Here is a 14,473-nt window from a genome sequence, read left to right as displayed (position 1 = left end):
GTACAGGTTAGTGGCAAAAGCTTAAGCTGCATTCCTGATTTTTCCAATCTGTAAGAATCACATCAAGGAGAACTGCTAACCAAACATAATAATGTGTAGCTAATGGGAAAACAAATTAGGTACCAGAGGGATACAATAGCAGATAAGAATATAGTCACATGCATTCAGAAGCAGAAAGACACACACAGTATATACTCACTTATAAGTGGATATTAGACTTATAATATAGGATAAATACACTAAAATCTGTACACCATACAAAGCTAAGCAAGAAGGAGGACCCTGGGTAAGATGACTAATCCCCACTCAGACAGGCAAACAGGATGGACATGGAAGAGGGAGAAATCAGGAAACAAGACAGTAGCCTACCACAGAGGGACTCTGAAAGACTACCCAGCAGGGTATCAAAGCAGATACTGAGACTCATAACCAAACTTTGGGCAGAGTGCAGGGAATCTTAGGAAAGAAGGGAGAGCTAGTGAGACCTGGAGAGGACAGGAACTCCACAAGGAGAGCAACAGAACCAAAAAATCTGGGCACAGGGGTCTTTTCTGAGACTGATACTCCAACCAAGGACCATTCATTCTAGATAACCTAGAACCCCTGCTCAGATGTAGCCCATGGCAGCTCAGTATCCTGGTGGGTACTAGTAAGGGGAACAGGGACTGTCTCTGACATGAACTCAGTGGCTGGCTCTTTGGTCAATTCCCCCTGATGGGGGAGCAGCATTGCCAGGCCACAGAGGAAGACAATGCAGCCAGTCCTGATGAGACCTGATAGGCCAGGGTCAGATGAAAGAGGAGGAGGACCTCCCATATCAGTGGATTTGGAGAGGGGCAGGGAGGAGATGAGGGAGGGATAGTGGAATTGGGCAAGAATAAGGGAGGGGGCTACTACTGGGATACAAAGTGAATAAACTGTAATTAATACAAAAAATAAAAATTTAATTAAAAAATCTATGCATTTTCTGAGATAAATGATCATATCAGCTTTGGATCAAAACTATTATAATGTGATAAAGGCTACATTAAAGAATGTAAATTTCAATTTCAAAAGTTGTACTACTTTTATTTTGTCTATGTTTTGCTAATTTATTTTTCTTTATTTCCTGTCCTTTCATATACTGAGTCTATTTTGAATGTCAATTCTGTGAATTCTTGAAAATAAATCTTTTAAGATATGAATGGAATTCTACCTCCCTGCTTTGATTTCACATGTTGACTGAAGTTGACAGTTCAGGTGCATTATAGCAGTCATGATATATTTACTGCTGACATTATCAATAAAAAATGATATAAATTTACTTTTTTGGATATCAACACACTTAATGTCTAAACAGAAACTTACAGGCTGTCTTAAAAGACAGTTTTCTCCCTTTATTGCTTGAGCTATTTTTTTTCTTTTTTTGTTTATTGGATTTTATTCTAATTTTATTTAATTCTAATTTAATTCATAATTTTATTTAATTGATGTTCAATCTAGATGAATTAAAAGAATTTGAAGGATGACATTTGGTATTTTCGTTATTATTAAGATGGAGACAAATACCAGCAGATGTTTTCTTTAAAGCTTGGAAAATAGTCTTTTAATTTTTTTTGGTAAGTTAAAAAAAAAAAGTGTCACATGTTCCCGACCACATAATATGATTCCACAGACAAATACTTTAAAGTTTATAATATTAAATATATTCTATAGATAAAATTATATCTCTATTCTAATACATTTGCTATAATTTATCAATATTAAAATTTAAATAATTTTTATATTTTATTCAGCCTGTCTTTGTGTGTGTACCCGCATACTCCATAATGTGTTTGGAGGTCAGAGAACAACTTTTTGTAACTGGTTCTTTTCTTCTACCTCATAAGGTTTCCAGGGATCAAATCTGGAAGGCACATTCGTCCAACAAGTATACTTCCTTAATGAACTACCCTACTGGCCCAACAATGACAGTTTTGGTCAAATCATTCATTTTTGAAAATGTCCAACTGCAATTTTAAGTTGAAGACTTGCCCAGTTCTACTTTGTCTATCACAACCCTTCTGAAAAAGAGTTATATCAACATTAATATTACTCCCAGTCTGACCATTTTCTCTGCTGACCGGTTTCTGATCTTGATTGGTTCTCTGGACTTGCATGAGGATGATGAGGAAAGGTATCCCAGAGAGATAACCTCAGGGCAAGATGAGACTGAAGGATGAGCTGTTTTCTTCTCCAGAATATTGGAAATCACAGTGAATGTAAACAGGAGAGATTAGAAGGGACATGGAAAGGTCAATCAACTAAGAGGCCTTTTTGAGAACCTTTCAGGATCTTGCCAAATACAGAGACTAAGAAAATCCAGAAGTTTTTAATAAAAGTACATGAGGGTACTCTGCTTCGATGGTCTCCAATGTTATTGATGATAGAGAGGCAATAATAAACAATTCTTTTATTATTATTCTTGATTTTTATTATTATCTTTTATTATAATTTATTCAATTTGTCTCCAGGCTGTGGCCCCCTCCTTCATCTCCTCCCAGTCCCATGCTCCCTACCTCTTCTTCCCGATGCCCCTCCCCTAGTCCACTGATAGGGGAGGTCCTCCTCCCCTTCTATTTGACCAGAGGCTGAGATTCATAGCCTAACTTTGGGCAGAGTGCAAGGACAATTAAGAATAGTGCTTCCTCAAGATCCAGCTGTATCACTCCTAGGGATATACCAAAAAGATGCCCCACCATTCAATAAGGACATTTGTTCAAACATGTTTGTAGCTGTTTTATTCATAATAGCCAGAATCTGGGAACAATCCAGATATCTCTCAACTTAGGAATGGAGAAAGAAATTGTGGTACATTTACACAATGGAATACTACTCAGCAATTAAAATCAAGGAAATCATGAAATTTTCAGGCTAATGGTGGGATCTAGAAAAGATTACCCTGAGTGAGGTATCCTAGAAGCAGAAAGACACACAGGTTATATACTCACTTATAAGCGGACATTAGACATAAAATATAAGATAAATATAAGATAAACTTTCTAAAATCTGTACACCCAAAGAAGCTAAGCAAGAAGCTGGACCCTGGGTAAGATGATCAGTCCTCATCAAGAAAGGCAAACGGTTGTACATCAGTTGTTGGAGAAAATAGGGAACAGGACAGGAGCCACCACAGAGGGCCTGTGAAAGACTCCACTGATCAAGGTGTCGAAGCAGATGCTGCAACTAAGCCAAACTTTGGCAGAGTGCAGGGAATCTTATGAAAGAAAGGGGAAATGAAAGACTTGGAGGGGACGGGAGCTCCACAAGAAGAGCAACAGAACCAAAAATCTGGGCACAGCGTTTTTTTTTTTTCTGAGACGGATACTGCAACCAAGGACCATTCATGGAGATAACCTAGAACCCCTGCTCAGATATAGCCCATTGCAACTCAGTCTCCTAGTGTGTTCCTAAGTGAGTAACCCTAGTAAGGGGAACAGGGACTGTCTCTGAAATAAACTCAGTGGCTGGCTCTTTGATCATCTCCCTCAGAGGTGGAACAGCCTTGCCAGGCCACACAGGAAAACAGTACTGCTAGTCCTGATGAGACCTGATAGGCTAGGGTCAGAGGGAAGAGGAGGAGGACCTCCCCTATTAGTAGACTTGGGAAGGGGCAAAGGAGGAGAAGAGGGAGTGAGGGTGTGATTAGAAGGGGTCTTGGGAGGGGGGGGACTACAGCTGGGATTTAAAATGAATAACCTTAGTTAATAAAAGATTAAATAAATTTTAAAAACCTACACTACTATAACTCTTTAGATTGAATAAGGATAATAGCTCTGTAGGTGGTATTATTATATTTTATTTCTATACATGCTGGCTCTATTTGCAATGAAAGATAATATGAATTCATTCCTAAGATGACAGTTATAAGAGAGTGTAGCAAATATGTGCAGATGGATATAAAGAAATTCAGGACACTCTTGGAATTCTTGGAATTCTCACCTCTAAAAGATAAGGTTCCAGTGAACCTTTAGGTATGTTAAGGATTAGAATAACATAAACATTTCCCTTACTATTTTAGGGAAAGTTGAGGGAAGCAAATCAGGGAAAGTAAGCTAACAATGATGTAAAAAGAATTTTTAAAAGTATTTCAATTCCTTCTTCTTCTGATGTCTATCCTCTTTGCCTTTCAGGATGGGGATTGAGCGTTTTAGTCAGGGTCCTCTCTCTTCATTAGTTTCTTTGGATGTACAGGTTTTGGTAGGTTTATCCTATGTTATATGTCTATATGAGTGAGGAAACAACCTAAGAACCTGCCACAGAGGGCCTCTGAAAGGCTCTGCCCTGCAGACTAGTAAAGCAGACACTGAGACTTATGGCCAACTGTTGGGCAAAGTTCAAGGAATCTTATGTAAGAAGTGGGAAATAGTAAGATCTGGAGAGGACAGGAACCCCACAAGGAGAGCAACAGAACCAGAAAATTTGAACACAGGGGTCTTCCCAGAGACTCATACTCCAACCAAGTACCATGCATGGAGATAACCTAGAACCCCTGCACAGATGTAGTCCAGGCAGTATAGTGTCCAAGTGGGTTACTTAGTAATGGGAAGAGGGACTGACTCTGACATAATCTGATAGGCCCATTCTTTGATCACCTCCCCATGAGGGGAGAGCAGCCTTACCAGGCCACAGAAGATGACAATGCAGCCATTGCTGATGTGATCTGATAGACTAAGATCAGAAGGAAGGAGAGGAAGACCTCCCCTATCAGTGGACTTGGGGAGGGGCATGCGTGAAGAAGGGGGAGGAAGGTTGGGATGGGGAGGGGAGGTGGAAGGGGATTTTGGGGGGATACAAAGTGAATAAACTATAATTAATAAAAAAATAATAATTAATTTTTTAAAAAGTATTTAATTTTTACAGATGAGACTAACATAACATCTCCTTCTTGAAAGTTGTCTTATTTGTCCTACATCTTTTCAAACCATTTATTGCCAAAATCCCCAAGTCTGATATAATGTAATAAGACTTTTCCTTGAAATATTATTATATAAACAATTGTATGTTTTTTATTTAAGATCAGATGATAAGGTAAAACTAAATTTACAAAACAAACAGAAACAAGCTTTGTTTCACTATATTTAAGGCTTCACTAAGCATAAACTCTTTCAATTCCATTTTATCACTGATCAAATAATATTTGAGGTTTGAAACTTTCAATGTTATTTTCCAGAGACAGGAGGCTGAGGGAAATGTACAAAAAGTACAATAAAAGTACAAATGTTGTAGATAAAAAATAAATAAGCTCTAAAATGCAAAAGCGTAGCATTGAAGGAATAGTTATAATACAGAGTATGCTTGGATTTTGCTCCAAGAATGGTTCTTAAGTGATCTGTTCACAGAAAAGTGGGTAGTGATATGAGATAATTCGCATGTTAATTACCTGGGCTGTGGGGATCACTAAACAAGCTATACTTACATCACAACACACCATACAGCTTACATACATGCACCATTTTAATTTGTTAGTACTTTCTTGATAAAGCTGGGATATATTCTAATAAATTTTGAACTGTAAAAGCAGCTTCTCTTAAACTCTGATATTTGTTTGTTTGTTCACCCCTATAGCAAAAGATATCCACCATGCTGAGTTTGTTGGATGATTGTATGGGGAGAATTGCCTCTGAGTCTCAAGCTGTTCGAACTACTCAATAGCATTCAGGGTAATCACTGCTAGCATGGCGCTGAGATGGCTCCTAGTTCTGTAAACAGTCTTCAAAACTGATGCCTTGCTTTGGAAAGCCATTCCTGCCACAGAAATCTTAGGTGACATAAAAACCTTTGACAGGAGTTGTGAAATTGATAGGCGATTACTATGGAAAGGATGATTGACAGCAAAACAATGCAAAACATCTCCTGCTAGGGGAGATGTAGCCCAAAGGGGACTGCATTTTCAACTGTGAGAAATAGTTTGTACTAGAATAAAGAGAAAATGCTGTTAGCTTACAGATTCCTCCTAAGACGACTGTGAGAAAACAGAAATAAAGAAATTAGTGCTCCATATATTGATAAATAAAAGTGAACTGAATTCTGCTTTCTCTGAGTAGTGATGCTTCAATCTTGGAATATATTACAATGGTTAGTAGTTGTTGGTACAAAAATAGAGATTCCTTTACCCAGCAGCAAAACAGGGAATCATAAACTCCAGCATGGAGTCTTGGTCTCAGCATTTTTTAAAAGTCCTACAGAGATTTCCATAAACAGCTGCATTTGATAGTTCAAACTAAGGAATACTTATATGAGGGTCCCTGTAATAATTTAGCCTTCATCAAGCATAGAGTATCTTTATGATGTTTATATCATCCATGTGATTTATTCACATTAATACATATCTGACTATAATGCTATCTTTTGTCCTATCAGGAGGTTAGAATTTCATTGTCGGTAAAGTTCAAGCAATATATTCTTTTTGAAATAACTTGATAACAGTTTATAAAGTAGGAGAGTTTGCCTCTTCTAATCAGATTTTAGATTTTTTTTTAAAAAATTCTTCCTATAAGATGTTTTTAAACATTTGATTTTTGTGGCACATCCTTTTCATCTGAGAATATGCCAAGAACTCTTGGCACATTAGTCTGGGAGTAGAATGATATGGGTTTCAGTTTCATTATTTTTTGTTGGAAGTAGCTATCCAAAATTAAGAGTTGATAACAGAATTAACTAAATATTTCCAGGGATTGAAGCCTATAAGATGGAAACAATAACCCCAGGAAATCAGAATAGGTATTGTCATTGGAATAATAGATCAAAGTGGTTGCATTTGATATAAGTGATAGTCAGCTTTGGAGGGCATGTCAGTCTTTAGTGACTAGGTTTAACACAGAGATTGAAGAAAAGATGAAGAAACAATTGAAAATTCAATGAAATAAAAATACCAAGAAATGACACTTTTGGCACTATATAAAATTATCAAGAAAGGAATCCATTTGGATGGTTGTTGATGTGTTTTAAATAAATAAGTTATTCTTTGAAGACCTACAACACTGTCTTTCTTGGTGCTTTTGCATGAGATTTTTTTTTTATAAGGAAAAAGACTGAGGTAGCCTCCACTATAATTTCACATTTTATTTAAATACAGACGAATATGTTAGAATTCTGAAACCTGAGAAAACAGAGCAAATACTTCACCATAAAATATTATATTTTTTCCTGAGTGTTTTGTCCACCACTCTAGCAAATTTGTAATGTGGAAATCTGGTATAAAATTTTTCTATACTTAAAATACACTACTTGCAAACATTTTTACCTACATCTCTTTCTCGATATCATGTTGCATGCAGACAGGTCTATGAGTAGATGATAAGTGTACTTAAGACATGAGATTTACATGTTATTTGTATGCGTAGAGGAGAAATTTTCTAGGTCATTGTAGTTATGCCTTTGGAGCCTGTGGGACCCTGACCCCACTCATTCTTTTTTTGCATCTTAGCTACAATCCATTCACCCACAAGGTATCACTTCATTTGTAAGCTATGGAGCCAACTGATCTCGTACAAAACCTATGAAGCATTTTATGAGGTCATTAATTCTTGCACAATAATGGAAATTACCTGTTCTATAAGACACCCTTTTACAACCAGGTCAAAATCAGAAATTCTTATTGTCCATTGGCTATTACTAAAAATTATTCAATAGCATTCAGTACTTCCCTGTTTCTCACTTGAAGTCTCCATCATATGGTTTTAGGCTTCTTCCAACTCTCCCCTCAGCCCTGATAATCATCTTTTCACTGCGTAGACATTACTAGGCAAGCCAGGATTAAAATACTAGCAACTGATGGAACCTTTGGAAAAGTTACGCATCTTGTTTGCACCACTTTATTTAGCACTGATTTACTTCAGTAAGCACACATTCCTGCCAGTGTGGGACTTAATCGATGGTGGAAATTAATTGTAAAGTCACAGCAACAAATGTGGCATGAGATTTCTATCAACATAGTCTTGACTAAGTAGACAATGTTAAATTTCTAAAAGATGGAAAGTTGATAAATAGATATAAAAAATATAGAAAGGATAACGCAAAAATGAGCCCCTGTTGTGTGAGAAGTTAATTACTGGTATGCTCATGGATCTTGAAGAAGGCCACTAAGACTTGGTACTTGATGAAAGAGGGGTTTGAGGAATAAAGTTTAGTACACCCAGGGAATGTAACTGAAAAAAAGCTTGGATTACTGTGATCAATATGTTTTACTTTCTATAAAAGCAAACAGGAGCCACAAAAATCAATTAACTATCAGCCTCTATCATTCTTTAAAGCAAACCAACCAAAGAATCTTAGAAGTATATAGAGCTTCAACTGTTTAGCCCGCAATCATAGAGTTGTTTGTGTATCTTGTGATTGAGCTTAGACTGAAAGGTTTTCTTAGCCATTCATGAGTCCAATTTACCTTCTGGCCATGAACTAGCCTGTATAAGCTCTTTCTATGACTTCCAAACAGCAGAAGGCAGGTACAAAATCAATAGGTATGTCAGGGATATGAAATGAATCCATGTCTTATCCAGTTTCAATTACTGACACGAGTAAGTCACATGGCTGGATCTAAACTCAAGGATTGGAAAAATTTACTTTACATTCTATTGGTAAAGACAAAGTGAATATTCTTCTGAATATTGCTATAAACTATCATATGAAAAATGATTAAATATGCTTGAGCAGTGTCCATGTGAGCAAGGGATATGGAGACAGAAAGAGACACAGAAATTGAAGAACTTTACTTGTTTTATATTCAGTGTGCAAACAAACTGTCTGTCTCTTATCTGTTCCTCATCCCTCAGTTGTTTGTCCATTAGGGCATTCATTTGAACCCTTTTGAAAATTAATGGTTCTTTGGCCTTGGGAATAAATTAATAAAAAATGCAGATGCATTTGGACTTATTTAAAAGATAAAATTGACAAGGTTTCATGATCCCTTGATTATAGGAGTAGACCTATATTGTTATTGAATAAGAATATAGAGTTTTTACCTTGACTAATTAACTAAATAATCATGGTATTTATTTGAAGAGAATCAATAGAAATATATTTTTAAAGTTTAGGGAAGTAGATTGTGTGAAAGGTTTTACTTTCAAAATAATTAAGTTGATACATGTCATATATTTATGAAATAAATAGATTTTAAAATTTCAACAACATAGGATGATTCCTGTTGAGAATAAAAATTTAGAGTCTATTAAACTTCCCAAGAGAAAAATTAAGAAGTGCTGGGTAGCTAGTTCTTTGTGACAGAGGCTCTTCTGCAAGCAAGCTGGAAACATGAAGAAAACTAATAGGGAGACATTTATTCTGGAGTCATGGCAAGCAGTTTTCTTCATTATTATGAATGAACCAAATAAAAATCAAAAAGGTGCCATGTAATTGCACTAAGATTTCAAATCTAAAATTCTTATTAAATTGAGTTTATAAACATTTTGCTTAAAACACAAGGTAGGATAACTGGAAGTAGGGGACAGGAAGGTATTTTTGAGACACTAATTAATCGAAGTTAGGTGCCATGAATTTTTTAAATTCTTTTTATTAAATACAATTTATTCACTTTGTATCCCAGCTGTAACCCCCTACCTCATCCTCTCCCAATCCTACCCTCCCTTCTTCTCCTCCCTTTTCAGTTAATGAGAGTGTATTGCCCTTTTGAAAATAGGGTGGATTGGTGCTTTCACTTAGCAAATGTTCAGTAAGTGAAGGCAGACATTCGTTATTTCATTAAATTTTACTTTTTGTGGTTCATATAAACTTTAAAGCTTGCTGTACATTATAAAAAAAAAAGCAATGGTACTTTGAAGTCAAACTATGGAATTCAATGTTTACATTAAATTTGTAAAATATTGGGTGTATAACTATTAGGTTTAAGATTGATACCTATGGGTGATGACCTACAGGTGGGAAGTATTCTATGAATGGTGCATTTGTTTGTTTTATATGTCATTGATTTTACTGAGACAATCTTCAATGCTCCTTCCTTTTCCTTCCCATCACATGAAAATGAAGAAAAGAGGGGCAAATATGTATGTCCACAGAATAGTGAGCCCTGATCTCTGGAATTTTGTTTCCTTTATTATTTTATTCCATCCATTCAATGTAAAAGAAAACAACTTTCCAACTCCCACTAGAACTACATATAATATATGACCATAAGAATCACAGAATTGTGTCTCCTGGGGATGTAGTACTCCTTGAATGGTAGTTAGAGCAAATTGCAGCACAGCAACAGAATCTTTTGAAAGTTGAGCTTCTGACTTGTTGAATACCAACATTTAATAGTTTTCAATCATACCAATGAAAAAATTCTATCATATATGAGAATTATTTAGATGATATGCTGTGATTTGAACTTTGATGCTTAAAATATTAAATAGTGACTCCATTGCTGAGGATGGGAAATGTGACAAAATTAAGTAAGCCCCATATTTTCTGATTTTAAACATTTCTTCTTTGTATTCTGCATGAATAGATTGCTTGACGTAAGATATGAGTTTAAAAGACTGAATAAAAAATCTTGGGTTATTTATGGGGAATTTATGCTGATTCATTTTGCAGCAATGATACTCATAGTATTGTGTGTTTCAGGAATGTCAGGAAGAGATATTCTTAGGTTTATATTTCCACTGAGTGTTAGAAATGGTGATGGAATGCCAGGCAGCCATCTTTACAAAGGAAACCATAATGAATCAAAACAATTCAGGAAATAGTAAGGTCACTGATAAAGTGGTCAACAAGTTAACTGCTGTTTCATCATTATGTTACAATCTGATTTGTTTGACCGATTGAAAATTCATATGGAATGGGCAACAATTCAGAAATGTTAGCTTAAATATATTATTTTTATAGCCATGTACTTGCACCGTGTGCTGTGAATTATAAACACATTTCTTAAAGTGACATTCAACATGGAAAAGAGCAATATTGATTACTAAAAGAACTTTTTTCTTCCATACTTAAAACCTCCAAATCTATAATATTGTCTTCAATATAATAGGTGATAAGTGGTTCCTGAATGAATGAATAAATAAATTTCATTAAATCATTCCTCAACTCACAGTATTTTCATTTCGTATTGATTTAAGTAGATAATACATTGGACAGGGGAAAATGTAATTGCTAAGAGGCAGATTAATCTGTTTACACTTATCACAGAGACTGGTGCCAATGTCTGGGGGTTATTCCTTAATTTCAATTTTATACCTTTAATCTACTTCATCTCTGAACTTGCTGTAGGTGACACTTAAAGACTCTGAGCACCAAGCCCAGTGAGGTGGCACATACCTGTAATCAGAACCCTTGGGGAGGCAGAGGCAGACAGATCACTGTGATTTGGAGTGAGCCTGGTCTGCAAAGAAAGCCCAGGACAGCCAAGGCTACACAGAGAAACCTTGTCAAAGAAAACCAAGAGTCTGAGTACTTTGGCCTCTTCTCTGTTAGCCTTTCTTTAATGATTTTTGTATTGTTGTCTCACCTTTAATTAGAAGGTAAAGGAGAATTTGATTGTATCGTTCTAATATAAAAGATATAGAGGGTTATAAACTTCAATGCTTAGTGTACTGTGTAATCTAATTATGAATGTTCTGGTTTCAGTAACCAACCCAGAGACTAAAGAAGTACATGGATAGACCTATTGTATGTGGCATATTTGCTCTCTTCTAGTATATTTTTTACCCTGCATGCTCTACATGCGTGTCATAGTAATAAATGATAGCATCATTGGCTTCTTCCTCTTAGTATCTAAGAAGGGCTAAAAAATGTATCCTGTGAAACACTGGCTCTGATTATGGAGGAGCATCTAGAGTTATTGGTATGTTAATTGAACGTGGTTTGGGAAAAGGTGTCATCTGTCTTACAGCATTCATTTGCATATTAATAGCAAAACTTTGCTCAGTGGAGATATACTCTGATTAAAATTCCAATGTAAGAACTTGCTTAGAGATGATAGGATATGAAATTGTGAAGAGAATCATCTTAATTTCTAAAGAAAAAGGCTCGGGCAAACTTTTTTATGAAAAACAAATATTGAAGAGCAGGCAACAGAGTCTACTTCATAGACACCACTTGTTCTACTTACTAGGTAACCCACATGAAGATCAAGCTGCTCATAAATTACCTGCGTGTAGAAAGTCTAGGTCCAGTCCATGCATGCTCTTTGGTTGGTGCTTCTGCCACTATAAGCTCTCATGTGTCTAGGTTAGTTGACGTTGTTTGTGTTCTTGTGGCCTTATTGTCCCCTCTAGGTCCTTCTATACTTCCCCTCCACTCTCTGAGCTCTTAAGTTTGGCTGTGAGTCTGGGCCACCTTGCCTGGACTCAGTGGATAAGGATACGCTCAGTCCTGATGTGACTTGTGACTTGGCTGCTAGGATGGATTGGTATGTGGGGGGTGGGCTACCCTTTTCTGAGGAAAAGGTGAGGAGGCATAGGAGAAAGAGGGTGGGAGATTGGGACCAGGAAGAGAGGAGGGAAAGGGCTACTATCAGGATGTAAAGTGAATATATATATATATATATATTAAAAATTAAAACCTAATTCAAAAACAAAGAATGGGGACAAAAGAGATGGGTCATCTATAAAGAGAATGGCCTGTTCTTCCAAGGGTCCATAGTTTGTTCCCAGAACTCACATGATGGCTCATATCCATCCATACCTCTAGCTCTAAGGGATTTTTCACCTACTTCTGAACTCCATGCATTTGATGCACATAGATGCAAACAAAACACTCACATACTTAAAATAAATTTTAAAAATAGGAACAGATTGAAGCAGCCTATAAAGTGTCTACCTTTTTCAAGGAGCAAAGAAAGCATGCTCTGACACCTGAAACTGATCATTTCCAGTTCTGTTGAGAAACATTTTTTCCTAACACAAAAGAGCTTTATGCTGCTAGGAGAGTTATCCAGGGTTTTTGTTTGTTTGTTTTAATTACAGTTTATTCACTTTGTATTCCCCCCATCCCTCCCTCCTCTCCTCCCATTCCCACCCTCCCTTATCCAGTTTTCTTTAACAGAGAGTGGTCTTTGCACCAGGAGTTTTCAAAAGGCTTGAGAGCCCTGGAGCACATTCCTACTGTGTCGGTGAAGATTCATATTAATTATGCAAAGCAGGTAGATACTGAGGCCACTCCATGTGTCCCAAAGGACTCCCAACTGATTCCAATCTAGATTCTCTATCAGGAGGGCCCTTCTGAGTACTTTCAGTCACATTTCTTAACCAAGAAATATGAGTCTGTGAAAATTGTGCAGTCCATATTGAAATCTTATTCAAAAGTATTCTGAAAGCTATTTCTTAAATAGGGTTCACTTTTAAGAGTTCTCATTATGTAATCCAGCTGCTTCAGGCTTTGCTCAGTAATTGTGAAGTTACTTTGGTTGAATACATACTTAACACATGAAAATTACAATTTGTTCAACTACAGTGTGCTTTTGTAATTTATATTTTGTTACATTTTCTATAATTTAGCAACAATTAACCACTGAATTTGCTCTTTCTCTCCTTCTGTCTCTTTCTATCTCTCTCCCTCTCTCTTTTCTCTCTCTCTCTCATTTTTCTTCGGAGAAAGGGTCTCATGTAGCTCAAGCTGGCTCTGAGTCTACTATGTAGCTAAGGATGTTCTTGAATTCCTGACTAACCTAGTTCTGTCTCCCAATGGCAGGGGTTACTTGTGTACCATTATGACCACTGTTGTTTTTCTTTTTTATTGGTTCTTTGAAATTTTCATACATGTAGATGATAGATTTTGAATTTTGTTTATTTTCACCACCATTCTTTTCTTTAATCACCTTCCTACCTGATCCAAGAACTCCTGCCTGTATCCTTATTTGATGTCTGTCGTTTTATGTTTTGTGAATTTTAACCCCTGAAAATAATTGTGATTGCTTGCATGAGTTTGAGTTGTTTCTTCTCTTTTTCCTTTATTCTCTTCCTCTTTCATCTTATATTACTTATCCTATGTCTTCTCCCTCTTCTTTGCTCTCTTCTTCCTCTTTTTCTTTTTTCCTCTTCCTTTTCCTCTACCTCTTCCTCCTTTTCTTTCTTTTTACCTTCCTACCTTCCTTTCTTCTTCCTCTTCTTCTTCTCCTTCTTTCATTCTACAGCCCAAACTGTCCCAAACTACCCTAAGTAGCCCAAATTGACTTCAAACTTACTACAGTATTCCCGCCCCAGCCCCGAAGTGTTACAGTTTCAGGTGTGATCCACCATATACAACTAGAAATAGATTTAAGATCCAGCATGAGCTTCTAATGAACATGCCTGAGGATTTTGTTAAGTGCCTTCTTATTTGTAATTTAGATTTTTCTTTTCAAATTATCTTTCATTCAGAGCAGAAATAACACACATATTGAAAATTTCTTTCTCTATCTTTTTTCCAACATATGCTTATTGCTTTAAAAGGTGTTACTTATAAGCAACAAATAGTTATGTTGTTATTATATATATATATATATATATATATATATATATATATATATATATAT

General features: G+C 36.2%; 1 pseudogene; it reads left to right on the top strand.

Annotated features, from left to right (window-relative positions):
* Positions 1-14,473, top strand: part of LOC129690484 (dual specificity mitogen-activated protein kinase kinase 4-like) — a 97,156-nt pseudogene that overhangs the window by 1,207 nt on the left and 81,476 nt on the right.

This window comes from Psammomys obesus, unplaced genomic scaffold, assembly GCF_907164565.1.
Source record: "Psammomys obesus unplaced genomic scaffold, mPsaObe1.curated_primary_1811, whole genome shotgun sequence".
In the NCBI taxonomy this organism is placed as follows: Eukaryota; Metazoa; Chordata; class Mammalia; order Rodentia; family Muridae; genus Psammomys; species Psammomys obesus.
The sequence above is the reverse complement of the archived record's forward strand: the minus strand, read 5'-3'. Positions and strand labels throughout refer to the sequence as shown.